This window comes from Bacillus rossius, chromosome 5 (assembly GCF_032445375.1).
Source record: "Bacillus rossius redtenbacheri isolate Brsri chromosome 5, Brsri_v3, whole genome shotgun sequence".
NCBI lineage: Eukaryota > Metazoa > Arthropoda > Insecta > Phasmatodea > Bacillidae > Bacillus > Bacillus rossius.
The window spans coordinates 53,147,937-53,167,089 of NC_086333.1; the positions used below are offsets into that span (position 1 = coordinate 53,147,937).

At 38.5% G+C, this 19,153-nt stretch overlaps 1 protein-coding gene across 1 annotated transcript in view; it reads right to left on the minus strand.

The window, feature by feature from the left end:
• The window catches only part of LOC134531803 (LIM domain only protein 3-like), a 276,608-nt gene that overhangs the window by 50,743 nt on the left and 206,712 nt on the right, over window positions 1-19,153 (minus strand). The window lies entirely within an intron of this gene.

Genomic DNA, 19,153 nt, shown 5'->3' on the forward strand with positions numbered 1-19,153 from the left:
TGGGCAATAACATTATTAAGCGCTCGCATAATTGCATAATTTTTTTATCTGCGACCTCAGCCAATAAGAATTTTGTTTCCTATACCTAATCATATAATTAGCAAGAAGTTTCACTTCTGTCACCCGCGAAACCCATGCATTAATTTTTTAAAATATATTTTGAACTTTTTATTGCAAAGCACGAGGGTGCATAATTTTTTTCGCGTGTCCATCAGAAGCGTAAACGAACCAATTATCTGGCGTGCTGACCCTCGAGCAAGCCACGCATAGTTTTCCCATCTAAAAAAAAAAAAAAAAAAAAAAAAGTGTTTGCAAGAGAGAATGCAAGTCAGACGGGAAACTCCGCTCTGTGGAAAACTGGCGTAGTCGCAGGTGACGCGGATTCTAAACAATTGAAATTGCATGAGTTGTGCGAGGAATGTCCGTAAAGTAAGTACCCTAAGGTTATTGAAAAAATTGGTTGTGTGTAAAGTCGGTTTACGGACAATAGTTTAACGTGACAACGTCATAACGAAACACTGATGAAACGATTGCATACATTTATGAATAAAATTGAATAATTTTTATTGAATTATCAATATTTTGTATGGATACAATGAAGGAGTGAAATGAAATCTACAATTTATTTGATAAATTTACTTTTATTTTGCACTCATTAATTGAAATATGTTTATTACTTTAACGAAGAGATTATTTTAACTATAACTTTTATACATGTTTGCTATTTAACTTCTTCCAATCTGTGTTATTCTGTTAAGGATAGGACGATGATAGGAAAAGTAGGAAACGAATGGAAGTGTTTCAAGTTTGATGTGCCTCGAAAAAGTCAAATCGATGGTTGTTCCAATCGGGTGGAAGAGAGATAGATGCGGCGCAAGCGTACTATGAGCGTAACGGGACACAGAGTACAGGACACAGCGTAACGGGACAATGTGCGTAACGGGACACTTTTTCGTGCGTGCAGCTGGCGTTCATCGATTTATTAGACGTTGTTACGTCAAAAAACTCTGGAGAAAAATAATTATTGACAGTTTTAGTTTACTACATATCTACTTCGCATTTTCACATATTCACAACCCAGTTCCAAGCATTTATCGTAACGCTGCACCGGTTTCTTTCAACTCACTGCATAGAATTTCGCCGACTTGAAATGAAACCAGTTGACAATCGTAATTTTGTAATTTTTGCGGTAGTTGTTGACCATCGTTTCCAGTAAATAATCCAAAATTACGCCTTTTTCGTTTCACAAAATGTTAGAAATGATTTTTCTATTCGAGTACAGAGTATCGCTTAAACGTTTTCCGGGGATGTTTACTACGCGCCTGTACTTTGGCTACACGAATTGCGTATTCGAAGTCCATGATGCCTAGTGACCAAGGCGTCCTTTCAATTCCCAGGCGGCGAACTTCTATGCAGAGGGGTTAAAGAAACTGGTGCCTTGTTACGAAAAGTGAAGAAAATATGTAGTAAACTAAAACTGTCAATAAAAACTTTTTCTCACGAGTTTAATTTTTTTAAACGGTACTTACTTCACGGACATCCCTCGTAAACAGCATCACCAAAATAACATTCTTCCTTCGCAGATATTTAGCTAATTTTTTTCCCAACTTCAGCTAGGGTGGGGGGGGGGAGTCTTGCAAGTGACCTGTAGACGTAAATTGAGTAAGAAAAGGACATATATACATAGTATGATATTTATAAATGTTGTACAAAGCTTATTTTTATTGATAGCACCTAAAAGAAATAAAAAATTACTAATACTTAACTTCGAACATTTTTTAACACGTTTGAAAAAAAACTACTAAAAATATAACTTCTTTCTCATGATTGTGTGTCTGTTCTAAAGTTAAAGAGACTTTGCTTCCAATTCGTTAGCAAAATAAACTGTAGGTATATAAAGCCTAATGCTGGAATTTTGTTCGATAGCTTGAAAAGAACTCTCAGGAAAGAATAATAAAAAATGTCATAATGAAGTGAGTATTGTAAAACAAAGCTGGAATTACCAATGAATTAGATTTAAAATTAGTTAAAGCAAATATAAAATGGGGGTTGTTTGTAAAGTCGGTTTACGGACGATAATTTTACTGATAACTTTATAAGAAAAAATGATGAAAAAGTACTTTTTCATACATTGTTAATTAACATTTGATTACTTGTGATTTTTTTTTAAATTAGCGTTGAGCTAGATGAAAATACATGTAATTCAATACGAATCAATACACTGTTAATTTGAAATAACGAAATTGGACAAATAAATCAATTTTTTTAAATTGCTGCTTTTAAAAAGCCCGCCTTAACATGTTTAATATTATAGAAGATTTTCTCGCACGTTGGTTGGCCGGTTGAACTTGTCATTTTAGACACATTTTTATGACATGTGTGCGGTTAAACATTAATTTTTAATCTTACATTAATAGCTACGCAGGATAATTTTTTCATTGAATACTAAATAAAAGCTGTTGACCTTTTTTACGATCGTTTATATGAGATAATAATTTTTTTAATCAAAATTAACATAACCTATTATTACTGCACTCGCCGACCGATGCTACTTTTTTTAATAATCAAAGAACAAATACATGAGATTATATCGCTAATCAAATTCTTAAAATGTAAGAATTAATTACCTTTTTTGCCGCAATTGTTGTTGTAATAAACATTGGAAACCACATTAACTTTTCACTTCACTTTATAAACAGTTGACAAAACAGTTCACGTGTAGGTTGTGTGCTGCCGCTGTCTCTCTTCTACTCGGACGCATCGGCCGATGGAGTGGAAGAGAGATAGATGCGTCACAAGCCGATCGTGCCTCTCTATCGCTTGTTCCGCGCTCTCGCTTGCACGCTCGGCTCAGGCGGAACGTGACAATGAGTCATGCTTTTTCGTGAGTGCAGCCGGCGTTCATCGATTTATAAGACGTTATCACGTCAAAAAAATGTATACGATAGTCTTTAAGTACTCGCTAGAGATGTGTAAAAATCTAACCTCGGTAAACAGGATATTCATGTGTTCTTACGTTGCAAATACATTTATAATACGAAACTCAAACTCAAACTCATACATCAAAAAGCTTTAGATATCCAGATGGAATTTGTCTTCAATTACACAACATTGCAAACATTGCACATATCTACTCCCTAATTGCTTACTTGAATGTTTTCTCATTTATTTAAAGTGAACAAGCAGCGATCTTTCCACTTTTTGTTCGACGGTTGATTTCGAAGTGTAAATGCGCCACACACAAAAACATACACATTGGACTCGTTGCGTTGTTTTCTCTAGCAAGCATGCTTGCGGTAACTGACGCCTTGATTAATTTCGTCAAACGTTACAGTTATATGTCGATAACTAGTTCTGTATACCAAGGGAAAACACCTCACAATCAAGAGTTGCTTCTGTCAGTATATTCATGCCAGTATTTTTGTATCTTAAAAAATAGGGTATAATAGGCTATTGATGATAATTTACGAAGTACGTAAAATTAATTTGATACAATCCGATACGTTCTTTTAATGATTATTAAAATGGGGAAAATTTTTTAAAAAGGTTTTTTTACATACGCCATTGCTGGTTGCGAATACACAAACGCACAGAAAACAAGCCAAAAACCATCCGATGTCGAAAGATGTAGACAGCACGGAGAATTCTTTGGAAAGAATAAGTCACGGGAAAACCAATGGAAGACAAGACGAACACAGAGGGCTGACCATGATGAGACAGTTTCAACAAACAACAACCCTTGACAACGCAGGGGCAAACAGGCGAACCCAACGATGATGCTGAGAAGATCATCCGAACAGCACACACCGTATGCAGCACAGACGAACACAGTATTGCCTTCCTATTCCCCCGATGTCATAGGCGCGGAGAAGTTTGTGCTTGTTTGTTTTGTCCGCGATTTCTGGACGCCACGAGAGAGTATCGTGTAACTGCCACCTGGCGGACTCCTTTGTTCAGTTGGCGGAGCGAAACCGTAACAAAGCCTATTAAGGGCGATTCAGACCTTGTCATCCTTAATTTTCAAATATTTTGATACCACTTGCAATAGATCTTGGGTGATAAATTTGATGGGTCGACATGGAATAGGAATTAGCTTTGGCTATATGCTGAAGTCAACCCTTGTGAACTGGTGTGATTTATAATGCCATTTACTGTCACCGAGGGGAAAAAAAAATATTTGTTATTTCCTTGCGGCTCTTACAGACTCGAGCCATTTAGTAAATATGTGGTTGCAAAAAGGTATAGAAGGTCTGGGAGATATGGTTTATTACTTTACAAGCCAAAAATTGGGATAAATAGCTCAAAATTAGAATCATAGCTAAACGTTGGACAATTTCATGCTGGCAGGGACGAATCCCCTTAATACTCGATCACGGACGAAATTTAGATCTATTTGTTATTTTGTCACTGCCTTTCTTTTAAAGGTTAATTCTTAAAAAAAAATAACTAGATACCTCTCTTACGGATTTTGTTTTTGCTCTGTTAGAAATATTTTCATCAGATTTAAATTTTGGGTTATATCATACACGTTAAACGTCGCTCAGAATGACGATAGTTATGAAAAAAGAAGACAAAGTGAACACCTGTTGAAAACATTTCTGGCAGTAAAACAAATGCAAAGGAGATATCGAGTTTATTATTTTAGAAATAGCCCTTACATAATAGTAATCACGGGGAAAAAAAAACGGGGATTTTGCGGAGAGGAGGAAACATGACAGTGTGAGACAGAGCCTTCCCCGTGAAAGACCGACACGGAGTGCTGACCGCGGCGGGGGAAAGGGCGTTAGCAGCTCCCGGGCGCCGCTGAAGGAGCGACCTGCAACAACACGCAGCTTCTCGCTGTCCCCACCCCACCCCCACTCCGCCGCCACTCCGGGCTTCCCCGAGACGCGCCCTGCGGAGATTTGTAAGTGAAAGCAGACGCCGCGGAAGCACAATTCGGGGATGGGGGGATAAAAGGAGGAAGGGGGGACGAACGAGTGGAGCTGGAAGGACCTCGCGAACGTAGAGAGAGAGAGAGAGAGAGAATCTAACCTCGTAAAGGACAAAGAAAAGGGGGGAGGGGTGGGGGAAAGGAAAAGATTGAGAGACCCCCGATGTAATGGACCTTTCCACTTTCTTCCTGCTTCTCTGGAGTGCTGCGTGGCGATGCTTGCCCTTGACGCGGGTGGTTGTGTGGATGGGTGAGAGGGGGGGGGGGGCGGTGTGTTGCGAAAAGGGAACAGGATCGAAAGGTGGGCAAGGAACCGGGGTGGGGGTGGGGGTTAGAGGGGGTGTATCGAGCGCCGCGTGGCCTCTTCGCAGCTAATACCCTCGCTCGCGGTCGTAAACCCTCAAACCCCACCCCTTTATATTTTTATTTTTGGGCGCAATAAAAGAAGTTTTTTTTTTCTTTTCAGCGCGCACTGCAGCTCGTTTTTTTTTTTTTTTTCGTTGAAAGGTTAGACGGGCAGAGGGAGATAGGGAGTTTCACGTTCATCGTCGAGAGGGATTGTTTGATGATGGTACCTAGAGTTAGTGAAGTTGCCTTATTTGTTATCGGCTCATAACCGAGGCGTACCACGATCTTTATACCTTTATACGAAAAAAGATAATAAGGGGGAGAAAAGTTGAGACCAAGAAGGCGGTTGGTGTTGTCGGGCCACTTATTCCACTGTTCGTGTTTGCTCATATATGCCGATGCAGCTCAGAGGTGTGGTAAGTAGTTCCATTTTTTTTTCATCTATTCGCTTCTCAACTTCTTCCAGTTCCACCTGCGCTCGTAAATTAAACGCGGCCCCACCCCCGTGCCACTGACCGTATGCCATATTGCTTCGGGCGCACAAACATATTGTACACACAAAAAAAAAATAAACTACTACCTTTATGCCCCCGTTGGGGCTGCAAAACTTTTCGGCTCGACTGCCCTCTCCTTTCTCTTTCCTCCCTCCCCTCACAAACGCCATTTACCCCCCCCCCTTTCTCTCTCTCACCGTGTTCGTTAAACAAGAAATAATTCTCCGCGTCTACCCCTGCGGAGGGTGAACGGTTGGGAAAGGGTAAGGAAGGGGAAAAAGGAGGAGAGGGTGGGGGGGGGGCAGTTTTCAATTTTCCGCGGGCAAACACGACGGCCGGCCGGGTGCATTATTCAACAAAGTTCAAGTCGGATGGTATTACTCGCGTCTTGTGATTCCATTTCGGGCGGCCACGCCGGCAAATCTCGGCCAGTGGCAAAGAGGTAGGGGGGGGGGAGTAGGAAATTGCGCGTCCCGCGCGAGGGGAGAAATGAAAAAAAAAAAAAAGGAGGACGCGAAGAAGACGCGGACCAGAAGAGAAGGAGAGAATGAAAGCAAGGTTTCCACCGCGAAAGGGACATGTCGTGCATACATGAGACACAAAAGGGGCGGGGGGAGAGGGGAAGAGGAAAAACGTCCTCGAAAAACTTCGGATAATTGCGACGGTTTGTCGCTTCCTTCTGAGCTACTGTGCCCACACAAGCGAGGGAAAAATAGATACAGTGAATACCTGGTAAAAAAAAGTTCCGACATTCTAAAATTTTTTACATCTATTAATAGCAGAAAATTTTACTTAAATGGGTAAAACTGTGTATAAATGTACATATATATACCCAGAAAAATATTTCAAAACATTTATGTACTTTTACAAAAGATTCCTTTAAAAAATAGTAGTTAAGAAAAAGTTTGTAATACTACAAGAAAGATATTGTAAATTTGTAAAGCACACACATACATGAAATACGCTTTTCGTGACAATACAAAGTTTTTTTTTTTACAAAAAATTGCCACATAACTTTCATTTTAATTGATGTTTCATCACGTATATTTTTCAAACCATGGAAAAGTTAATTGAATATTCAATAAATAGACTTTATTTTATTAATGGTTATTGATGTGCGTAGTTAATAGTGTAAAAGTATTCAGGTAAAGGTTTAAAGATAACTTTAACTACTGGAGGTACTGGTACAACACGAATCATAAATGCCCGGGCAAGAAACTGAACCCCGTATTACTGCGAAAACAATTTTGTAGTGATTCAAATGTGTGTGTGTGTTTTTGTCACAGTGATATGGCAAGAAGGTAGGATTGGGTCAAAAAATCTTCATTTCATCGCGTAAGGCATCATCCCAGCATTTAAAATTTTGTGTTTCGGGAAACCATAGAAAATCGAAACCACGATAGCGGGAACGAAATTCATTTATGGGTCATACGGAATTCCAGTCCATTGTCTGGCCACTGCACCACGTTGCTCTGTGTACTTCTTATTGGTTTAGATCATGTTAGCTATTCGTAAATTAACTCTAAGGCCCGTTGCACAATTACGCGGAAACGGAGTCGGATCACGTAAACGGAGACGGATCTCACGGGACAGAGTTTCAACAGCACGCAGACGGAGTCGGGCCCGTACGGATTAGCTCGGCAACGCTGAGCTCTTCCGTTTACGTTTCTCCGTACGAACAATAGAAGCCGAGTAATTGGCTGCAGTAGTGGTCACGTTTGTTTGTTTTCTACTGTATTTACAAATAGTTTCATGTACGAGAGTGTCTAGTTTCTTGTTTTACATTCGCAGGCTAAATATATGTGTTTGAAATAAAAATATTAAAATGCAGTGAATTCTTGTTTGCTGAATGTTGTTCAATGATATTAGAGAAATGAACTTAAAATATCGTAAGTGTTATCCTACACATATTATATCTTGAAAATATATTACACTAATAAAGAAATGATTTGTTGAACTTTACACATTTTACCTTGAAATTTGGCCATTATGACTTTCTATGTAAACAAACAAATTTTAGACTTAAGTTTCTCCATATTAGCAATTGGCAATAATTTTTATTATGTCATTAATCTCACTCTCAATACTAAGTTAATATGCATAAATATTCATCTTCGGGCTTTTCGAAGAAGTTACGCGTACATTTAAGTTTCCCTTATGAAACATACTTCTAAATATCAGGCTACCAAAAGATAACACTAAGTATTGAAAAAAAAATGCTAGATTTCTTTACAGGGGTGCAATATGTAAACGTTTTAAATAAAGACATTTAAATAAATATAACTTGCTGGAAATCGCATTGATATTTTGTACAATATTGTTAAATTTCTTGTTGAATTACTTTATTTTTTCCGAAAAATGTTGTACAAAGGTATCTTAATTATTTTGAAATCCATAACTATGCACGCACATTAATGTTTTTTTTTTTTTAAATTGTGGGGGGAATGAACAAAAATTAATTTTCCCATAAAACTGTCGTTTTTAGTTTCAACCGTATTGTTATTTTTAAACTAATTAAGAAATTAAGAAAACGTGTATCTAAAAAATGTTTAAATACACAAATACTAAACGACAAACAAATTGCGAATTTTTTCGAACGTGCACGAGTGGAGAAAAATATCTTCCAGGATGCAAGTGACATGTTTCCCAATTAATTTTTTTTTTGAAGTTCGCCCTTTTGTTGTACGGTCCTTGTCTCTTTATGCGCCCGGACGTGACTTGGATCAACGATACGGATCGCAGGGAGAGAAAAAAAAATGTGAAAATAAATCCGAGCCAGGATTTGTCACTCTCCAACCAAGCTTGTTTGACGAGGGGAACCTTGAAGGAGGGGGAAATGAGCTGGTTACTTTGTGCAGGGAGGCCAACCGCAGAAACGAGAGGATACCATCAAGAACGAGCCCTCTTGCTGAGGGGGACTCTTCAACTCTCCCTACCCCCTTTTCCCTCCTCCTGCATTGTCGCGACGGGCCGCCGTCTCGCCCTTGGGGGGGTGGAGGGGGCTGATGCCCCCTTGTAGTGGCCATCCCTATGAGACACGGCTGTGGTTAGAACGAGCGAGACTTGACATTCGGCCACCGCACGTACGATGTCAAAACTGCTTTCTTTGCCATTACGAATGCTTTGTCGCGAAAAGAATTTCTGCTTTGTTTTAAACACAAGCCACTACAAATATTTACTTCGTCGTAATAAAACAAAAAAAAATTGATTGACGTGTATATCGAAAAACAAAGCTTCGACAACTTATTTAACAACGACGCTTGCTGATGCTAGATGACTGCGTAAGAAGCCACAATATCCTTACTTAATATAGTATGCAAATAAACCGAATACATTACAGCGTCAACATGTACTGCAGCCTGCAAGTTTTTCAGAGCCCAAACGCATTCGTGCTCAAGGAGATTGCTGTCACGTACGAGGATGACGGCAGGACTCAAGCCCGCACTTTCCAGCCCCCGTATCCCCGGAAACAACTGGACGATAAAAGTAAACACTCGAATGAATGGATATGCAAATTTTACCACGGTCTGGAGTGGGACGAAGGGAAAATCCGTACCAACAACTAAAAATTTATCTCGAAGTTTTGCTACTGCAGAATCCATGTGGCATCATTTACGTTGTCAAACCTGAGCAGAAGAAATGGCTGAGCAAGTGGTGTGAAGCACCTTTTGAAATTGTAGACCTGCAGACCGACTACGTCTGTCACTCCCTGCGCAAGCTTGGTGCAATGTATGGCGAGCAGCCACACGACAAGTTTGAACGAGTATGTGCCTGTACAAACTCGCACTAGTGCGGAAATTGCACTCGCAGTGTGAGTAGGAGCCTGCATATATGAAAGGCGTGCAACCATTCGTGCCTTCAGTTGTCGTCCGACCTGCAACAAGATGTCTTCGTTTCATTCTGCCAACGTGTACGCGAGCGTAAGACACAGATCCAGCAGTGTCAAGCACAGCTACTGGAACGCCAGATATCTGCACATATACACGAAACCTGTGATGGAGGCGCTCAGCACTGGCGGTTTTCGCACTTTCCTAGGTCCAACGAACCGACTCAGCAGCTACTAGATTGCTGCGAACCTGGAAACTATGCCGTCTATCACATGAGACCACACACGATTCTTCCTGCTAGCATCGCCAAGGTAGTCGCCTCGTCTGCACGTGCAACACCAAACATGGACGTGTTGTAAACTGTTGCGACCCGCGATGCATCTACGCAGACGCCCAAACGTCGTGCATATCATTGTATTTCAGTCAGTGATCCTGTCTCAACATGCTCTGAGGCAAAGACAAGTCGCAGCCGTTTTTGCAGTCGACGTCGTCCATGTCTCGCCGAAACAGACGTCACCGAAGAACATGGCTGGTTGGATACCCGTGTTCCTGAGCCCGAGACCAGCGACCCATTTGGAACTGGAATCTATGAGACAGTACCCAGAGTCGACGAGGCAGTCCGTACAGAATTAAAGACTTTCCTTACGAAAATGCTTAATGCCTTAACCTAATATGTATTATTATAAATGAATTTGTAAAACATGAACTAGTGTGTTTTTGTTTCTAGAGTCTTAAGGTTACTGCATTTTAACCTAGTAAAAAAATTAAAAAGTTGTTTGACTCCCGTAGTATACCAACAGCCACGGGTATATATGTTAGCTCCAGTCGACAGCATGACTAAGGCGTATAGGCTTCGGCCTGAGACGCACTTAGGTCCCTCCCTAACCCGGGCCCCTCCCAAATACACTTAGTTTTAGTTAGGTTAGGAAATTTAAAAAAAAAAAAAAAATCAGGACCCTCAGTCCACCTCTGGCTGCCATGCAGTGCGGATCGGATAGATTGACTTGTCTGACACATGTCTGCTATTCTTGAGAACTCGATGGCATCTTTGAAATCGACCTGGATGAGCGGCCTACCATCGACATCGGGGACCTCAATGACAGCGATGCCGATGGCGACCACGGAGATCACAACGTCATCGTTGCCGCCAACTGCAGAGGAGGTTTCGACAGGTGCTGTTCCATCGCCTGAAGTTTCGCCAGAAACATTGGAGACTTCGACAAACGATGAATGTTTATCACGCCAGTGCAAATACTGCTGTGCATTTTTTTTTTAATCATCAAATGCCCATCGGAAATAAGTGGGTGCCCAAATAATGTCATGCAAAGAATAAGGTTTCAATGCATTGAATGTAATAAACCATTTAAATATCAAGATAGGTTACATCGGCATCATAAAATCTGTACTGGTCCAGCTAAGCGCAAGCAAGAACCTGGTTGTAAATATACTGTGGCAGATCCTTTATGCTAGCACAGCATGCTAGACATCATGAGATCTGTAACTGTCCAATGAACATTTTGTTAAATTTGTCACAGTGCGATATGTGTGGTATGTTATACCGAGGTCGTGACTATTTGGCGATCGATATGAAATATTTTGAAGGTAAAATCTGAAATTTTATCGACTCCACAATGTCACATGACTGTTGCGTATGAATATATAACTAGCTTGCTACCGCTGTTACCCTCAGTTCGTCTTTGTTTTTGGAAGAATGAGGACAGACTATCATGGCAGTAACTCAACAGTGTTACTTGGACTTGAAAGCTGAAGACCTTGATGGTATCTTTACCATCTTAAACGCAGAAATCGATGACACATGTACCATCAGAAATTGGTGGTTCTTCAGCCCAGTCTGACCTATCACCTACAACGGAAATGTCAACTCCTTCATCAACGTCGGGGATCCTGACAGCAGCACGCTGATGGTGACGCAGATCCCGATGACAACAGTCTGTATGCACTGTGACATAAAAATCTTAGAAATTCTTTATAACGTAATACACAATTGTAATAATAAATCTGAATTCATTGAATATCAGTGCAACATATGCTGTAGCCAGTTTATACGCTACGGAAACCTGAAAAGGCACATCAGGGACGGACATATTAAACATTAATTAGAATCAAACTGTATATTCCGCAGCAAGACATTTGTGTGCGTAAAACTTGCAAGGCGTAATAAAATATATCTCTGTCCTTTTAACGAAATCGAGAACTCTGTGCTGTGTGGAAAATGTGGTAATCAACTGCCATGTGTACTGCTCTGAAAATTCATGTCATGAAATTCTTCATACCCTAAGCAAAACGTACATATCGAGAAACGCTAGTAACTGCTTGTTTTTTTTTTTGTTTTTGTAGAAAATATGTAATAAATGTTTTCTTTGTAAATAGTGCGTTGTTTTTTTTTATCGAACCGGTCATTTTATAGCATTTTTCCTCAAATTAACATTTTTCATTGATCAAGGATCGAGCTGAGGGTATTGAATTAGCCGTAAATAAATTGATGAATTTTTTGATGAATTTTAGAATTTTTACGAATTCCTAGCTTAAAATTTACAGATTTCCAAGATGGTGGCCACATGTCAAGATGGTGGACACCACAGTAATAAATGAATACTGCACTCTAGCAGGTAAAAATTAAACTAATATGGTGGCAGGGAGGTCAGCCTGCTGGTGGCTTCTGTGGAGGAAAGATCCATCGCCATTTTTAATCGATTTACCTCGCCGGGTTTGAACCCAGTGCCTTTTTATAAATTTTATTATTTTAATATAATTGTATGATTGTTTACGAATTTTAAAATCGAATATAAATTACGGATTTTAAAGATGGCGGAAATTTTCAAAATGGCGATAGTTCTTTAAGTTGAAAATATATTAATTTTTTTTATAAATTTCAATATTTTTCATTAAAATTGTATAATATTCAAGTTGACGGCCGTAACGAAAATTGCAACGCTAGGGAGTGGGGTGTTAGATGGCGGAAAATTTTACAGTTCCAAGATGGCGGAATAGTCTAAAAACCAAGATGTCGGAAAAACAAAATGGCTGATCAAGTGGCCACCGGGATCAATGTAAAAGGTAAAGGTCATCCAATATGGCTGCCGTGACGTAACAAATCAAGATGGCGGTCGGTTACACGGCTCACGACTCCATAACCAGGAACCAGTTTCAGGACCTAAATTTACATACTACCCAAAAAGATAGCGGTCCCTGACAAACCAAATCCTCTGGCCAATCAGCGACAAACCCCCTCCCCCCCCCCCCACCACAATAAAAAAAAACCCAAAAAGCATGTTCGAATGGGAAACAAGAGCAAACTCAGAAAGCAACTACGTAATACCTTAAAGGCAACGACTGGCAGCTTCGCCTCAAGATATCTTTTCTTCGAACTCAGGGAGGCTAGAAACCCGGGAGAAAATAATCAAAACTGTTCGTACAGTTGCAGCCGTAAGCTAGAAGGATTTTAACCGTACGTGAATTAAGCGTGTCTTATTGGACAGTCGCTTCTGACTCATCTATTATACGACAGCCTCTTGGCTTAAAATGGATTACACGGAAGCCGGACAGTATGTATATACATATACATATTTTCCTTTTAGATGGCCTGCGTGCTTCATATCACGAGACGCACGTGGAGGAGATTGGAATCAAATTAAACTCGTCTTCCCCTCCCCCTAGAGCCATGCCCGTGTGCTTGGCTCGGCTCTATTTTCCCCTCTCACCCCCCCCCCCCCGGGCCATATCTTGCACACACTCTCACCCTCTTCCCCCTCCCCAACGGTTGGCAATCAACAATAATCCCTGCTCTTCAGGGCGAGCTAAATTGCAATTACATTTCCCTTGAATTAGAGAAGTATTGTTGGTCAGCCCGTGTTCGAGTCGAGCCATGACGTCATGCCCTCGCTCCCCTCCCTTACTCACCCCTTCTCCTTCTTTTCCACCGCTGCCCCCCTCCCCCTTCTTTGCAGGCGCGCACGCGCACAAAAGGAACTTAATTACGGAGCAATCTCCTGGTGTCGGCTTGCGGAAACGAGACGTGAAATATGGCAGTCGCTTTGATTAGCCTCCGGCAATTTAAGGAGGGGAGGAGAAAAAATATATATATGAGCTACGATTTCGCGGTGCAATTTCAACTACTCTACATGCGAGCATGACACTGCTTAGAAATACAGAATGCCATTAATTCCTTTGTAAACGCTTGAAAGGGAACTATGACATTTAAAGGTGACATTTAAATAGCCTTAAGAATATAAAAAAAAATTCTGGTAACACAAAACTTCATTCTTTATTTTACCCAAAAATTTTTTGCAATTATTATTATTTTTTAAGTGAAAGATTGAGAGGTAATCCATATCAACTTATTTAAACAAGAGCGATTAATGATACAATTGGAACAAATGTTGTTACTGTATTTGATTAAATAAATAATTTAAATTAAAGTGCCTAGAAAACGTATAAGTATGTTGGCAGAAACCAACCCGATTAAAAATACATATTATGCTACTATTTTTATAATTTACTGCAACATATTGGGTGGTTCTTTACTACAGGCCGTGGTGGATTACTTTCATAGTACTTCTCCCTAACAAAGTGTCGTCGTGTGTCATGTATAAATTAGGCCTACTTCACTGGTGACTAGAACCAAAGTAAAAAAAAACATGGGTGCGTGACCTCCACGCTTGTTAGACGTGAATAGATAGACGGATATAGGCAGAGGAAATTTTCAGGGTACTCTAATAATTTAAATATGTGTAATTTTGCGTTGGAAATAGATATTTATTAACTAGTGCCTGTCCATGTCTTCAATGTAATCCAAAAAGGAATTAATGGGTTTATGATAGCTAAAATATAATACGTAACCCTACTGGAAATGTCTACACAAATTGTAACAATTCTTAATGCTAACACCGGAGTCCAAGTCAGAGTTCAGTATTTAGAGTTGCCAATTACGAGTTGCGAAAGTATGAAAAATTATGTAACCGTTTACATAACCACTGCCATGTGTAACTGGCTGTAAAAAAAATTAAATGCAAAAAAAATTACTAAACCCCACGCCATCGAGCAATATTCATTACATACGTTACACACTTTAACTCCGTTACCAACTTCCGTTACCTGGTGATCCTCATATTACTCTGCAGTCTGTAAAAACATAAGTTTCACTTTAAAAAAAAATTGGTTGTCTGTAAAGTCGGTTTACGGACGATAGTTTAACGTGAAAACGTCATAACAATACATTGATGAAATGATTGCATACCTTTATGAATAAAAAGGAATCATTTTTATTGAATTATCACTATTTTGTATTGATAAAAAGAAGGAGTGAAACGAAATCTACAATTTAATTTATAAATTTACTTTTATTTGCACTCATTATTTCAAATATGTTTATTACTTTAACGAACAGATTATTTTAACCATAACTTTTATACATGTTTTCTATTTAACTTCTTCCAATCTGAGTTATTCTGTTAAGGATAGGACGATGTTAGGAAAAGTAGGAAACGAATGGGAGCGTTTCAAGTTTAATGTGCCTCGAAAAAGTAAAATCGATGGTTGTTCCAATCGAGTGGAAGAGAGATAGATGCGGCGCAAGCGTACAATGAGCGTAACTGGACAAAGCGTAACGGGACAATGTGCGTAACGGGACAATGAGTCATCCTTTTTCGTGCGTGCAGCCGGCGTTCATCGATTTATTAGACGTTGTCACGTCAAAATCCTAGATGTTTCTACCTCACAGAAACATGTTGCACGTAACAAACGAGGACTCGTTAATGAGGTTGGAAGCTACTCGCTGCAGACAGACTCGCAGTCTGACTCGACAGGAAGGCCGGAAGCAGCGCCCAGACGTCCCGGAAGGGTGAAGACTCCCCGCAAGAGAAGCCGACAAACTGGGAAGAAATGGCCCCGAACCGTTGCAGGCTCTGTTCCCCTGCGAGGTTCTGGAGCGGCAATCCGAACAACTGCGCCGCGGAGCGGAACATGCTACATAGCAGAAGGCAGGGGCGCACATCTTCCCAGAATAAAAAATAACAAATAAAAATCCATCACAAGAAAAGATTGTAACGATTTCATCTCTTAAGGCTAAGATCCTGAGTTTCTCGCGAGCTGGCAAAGACACGCGTAGTTATCTTTGTCCTCAACAGAGCGCACTAGTAGTACGGCTGAACGATGTAGTGACGCGCTGAAAAAGGATTGGGGGGGGGGGGGGAAGAGGACGCTGTTCTCAGAATTCTTATCTCCCAGCGGGGTGTCATGTTTACGACAGGTCTGGAAGAGGGGGGTGGGGGAAGAGTGTACTCTGCCTCGGCGAGCATTTAGATTTCCAATCCCTTTGCCATTCTGTCCCTTTCCACCACACCCACTCAAGACTACTCGATCCTCAACAAAGCGCAAGGGAATAAATATTACTATTTTTGGTACATTTCAGTTAGAAACCTGTACGTAACCGAGTGCAACCCAAGGTAATTATAATAAATATTAATTTGGTGCACTACACATATACGATATACAAATTGTATGTTTTACTGCGGTGATTATGTGGCCAAAACTGTCAGATTTGGTCTCTTTTGCAAGAACGCTCGTTCACAGCTAACCACTACATTCAAATAAACTGGCCAGTAATGAGTAATGTAGTTTTCCTGCCCCTGTAAAAAAAAATAATAATTTTTAACTGAGTACTACAAAGGTTTTGCGCTTCTACAAAATTTTTTTTTTTTTCCACATTTTGTCACAGGTGTGTGCGTATGTGTATTATACAAACAGTTGAACGTTGACCATCTAATAGCATGACTTTATGTTGCAAAACGGTATTATTTGCTATATTGATATCTGATTAGAACTGTATTTTTCTGTGCAACTATATATATATATATATATATATATATATATATATATATATATATATATATACAGGCGAACTTTTTATACTATCGGATAATTTTTTGTAGCTGAATATCTGTCTTCAAAATATTGCAGGTTATTGCATTAATTTTAGTGTTTTAAATGTATTATGTTTTTATGTATGTATACATGAGGCTAGAGCTAGAAAAACGTTTTTGTTTGCTTTTTTAGCTGACCTGTGGCTTTTGATTACACTTTTTTTTTATATGTGATGTATAAAAACGTTATTAGTAAATGTCCTGGCATTCGTACTTCTTGTAAAAAATATAATCATATTTTCGAAAATTAAACTATCATTTAGTAATTTATTATTGCAATATAAATACTTGTGTATGCCAGTCGCGTCTGGCGAAATGAGGAGCTCCTTCACGCTATCCCTACTGGTGACGTCAAGCATCACTGGTAGTTCGTTTTTTATGTATGAACTGGATGTCAAAGAGGCTCGAAATAAACATCAGTTGTAACTAATAATAATAATAATAATTTAATTATGAAAGGGCCACATACTCGAAGAATCGCCTTCTCTACGCAATCAAACGTGTTTTAAAATATCTAAGGAGTAGGCTACACGTCATAGGTTGTATAAGAATATTTCGGAGGGAGCTAACCAAGGATATTTTATCGTGCATACAGATAAAGTGATATTTTAAGAGTAGTATTATCCCCCCCCCCCCCCAACACCACCACCAAACTGATGGATTTATTGGCACATCCGTACATAAAAAAAAAACACTGCTCCAGAATCTGCACCTGAATCGTCTTAGTGGGAAAAAGGTGTACATAAATTACGAGATCACTGAGGTTATAAGGAAGGTAATCAACCAGAGTAAGTGATTAGGAGCAAGGAATACTAATGCAATAAATATTCCATTGATATAATTTAATGATAATTTTTACTCACGTTTTAGAAGTTGATATTGCTGAATAGCAAATTTTTCATTTTAAAATATTGTAACAATGAAAAATTGCGAACCAATAAACATTTTTTGCTTAGTATATCATTTTATTATGTCTTAAGACAAATGGAAACTAGATATTATGAGTACGAAATATTTGTAAGTAATAAAAATTTACATAATAAAATACTTACATTCATACAAAATACAAATATTTTTCTTAGATATACAAGTATAACTACATTTCATTTTCGGCCAACGAACAAATAGTTTTGCTTTGGGCCCTGATAATAATACATAATTACATTTTCATTTTTCACCAAAAGTACATGAGGCACAAAAGTCAATAAATCTTAAACACACAATAAAAATATACCCAGATACAAACACCAATACAATAAAATAAAATACAATACAATACAATACTAATTTTAACTGAACATTTTTTGGATATATGCATAATTTTATTAAAATTAATCAGAAAGTAATGCAGTTACATGTTTGCAACCTTACGTACTTCACTTGCCTTTAACGAATCCGGATAAGTTCAATGTTTAGCCAGCCGAAAAGGATGTTTAGATTTTATTTTTAAACGCATGTGAAATTAGTCCTTTTTTTTTTAACACTTCATCGCTGTCACGTGAATTTACGGCAACATACATTATTATTGTACTTTTGTTTTGTAGTAACGATCTGTAGGCTAAATATGTACATGTGTTTGTTGAAACTTCGTTTTAAACATCCATATACATAAATTAATTTTGTCAATTTATTTATAGATACCAGTAAAATACAAAATAAATTATATTTATTTTACGTCCTCTTAAATTATTTAAATGATATATAAAATATGACCAAAAATATTTCAAATGAAGAAGTATTTTCAACTTCAAGTACGCGAGAATTACACAGACTCATTTACTTGCGTATTGCATAGCATACATACTTCACGTCCATTTCTGACAGTCTTGCAAAGTCACTTCCAAAGTATCTACAAGTATATTCTTCAGGCGAATTCGGACACGGCATTATAATCTTACATTATATCTAGAAGACGTGTTCTTACATTTGCTTGGAGTTTTAAATTATTTTTTTGAAATAATAAAGTCAATTTTAAAGTTTAACTCATTGCAGAAACACTTACGCAATATATTTGGTGGTTCTCTGCAAGTGTATTTTGTGTTTTATTATAGTTTGATAATGAAGTTAATATGAATTTATTGCCTTTTTTCTGATATGTGTATACATTAGATGTATATGAATATAAAAATTTATGTAACAGGATGAATCTTAAATGGTTTGAACAGTTATCTATAATGACTGAGTAGGTTTTTTCATTAAAAGCCTTTCTTTTTTACTGTTTAAGTTGGATTTCTTTATAACTCAAAAAAATTATCACGTAACTAAAAAAATGAATAAAAGAGCAAACTTCTGTTCGTATGTAGGTGTTAATTTTGCTACCGTTTAAATCATGAAAATAATGTAATACAATTTGTTCTCTAGATAATTAGATTTAGAAGTAAGGCTACATATTTTAGTCATTACCATGGTACGACTTCCGGAAAAGTTTTACATTTATATATTTTTTTTACAGAAGGTACCGGAGCTTGCAGGTTGCGCAGAAAGGAATTGTATTGTTTGTGAGAGTTCTCTGTTCGCAGTAACACCTATGATATATGTTTGATGTTCTGTTTACAACTCATCGTTAAAACTAAATTTTACATACTGATTATTATCCTTTTATTTAAAATC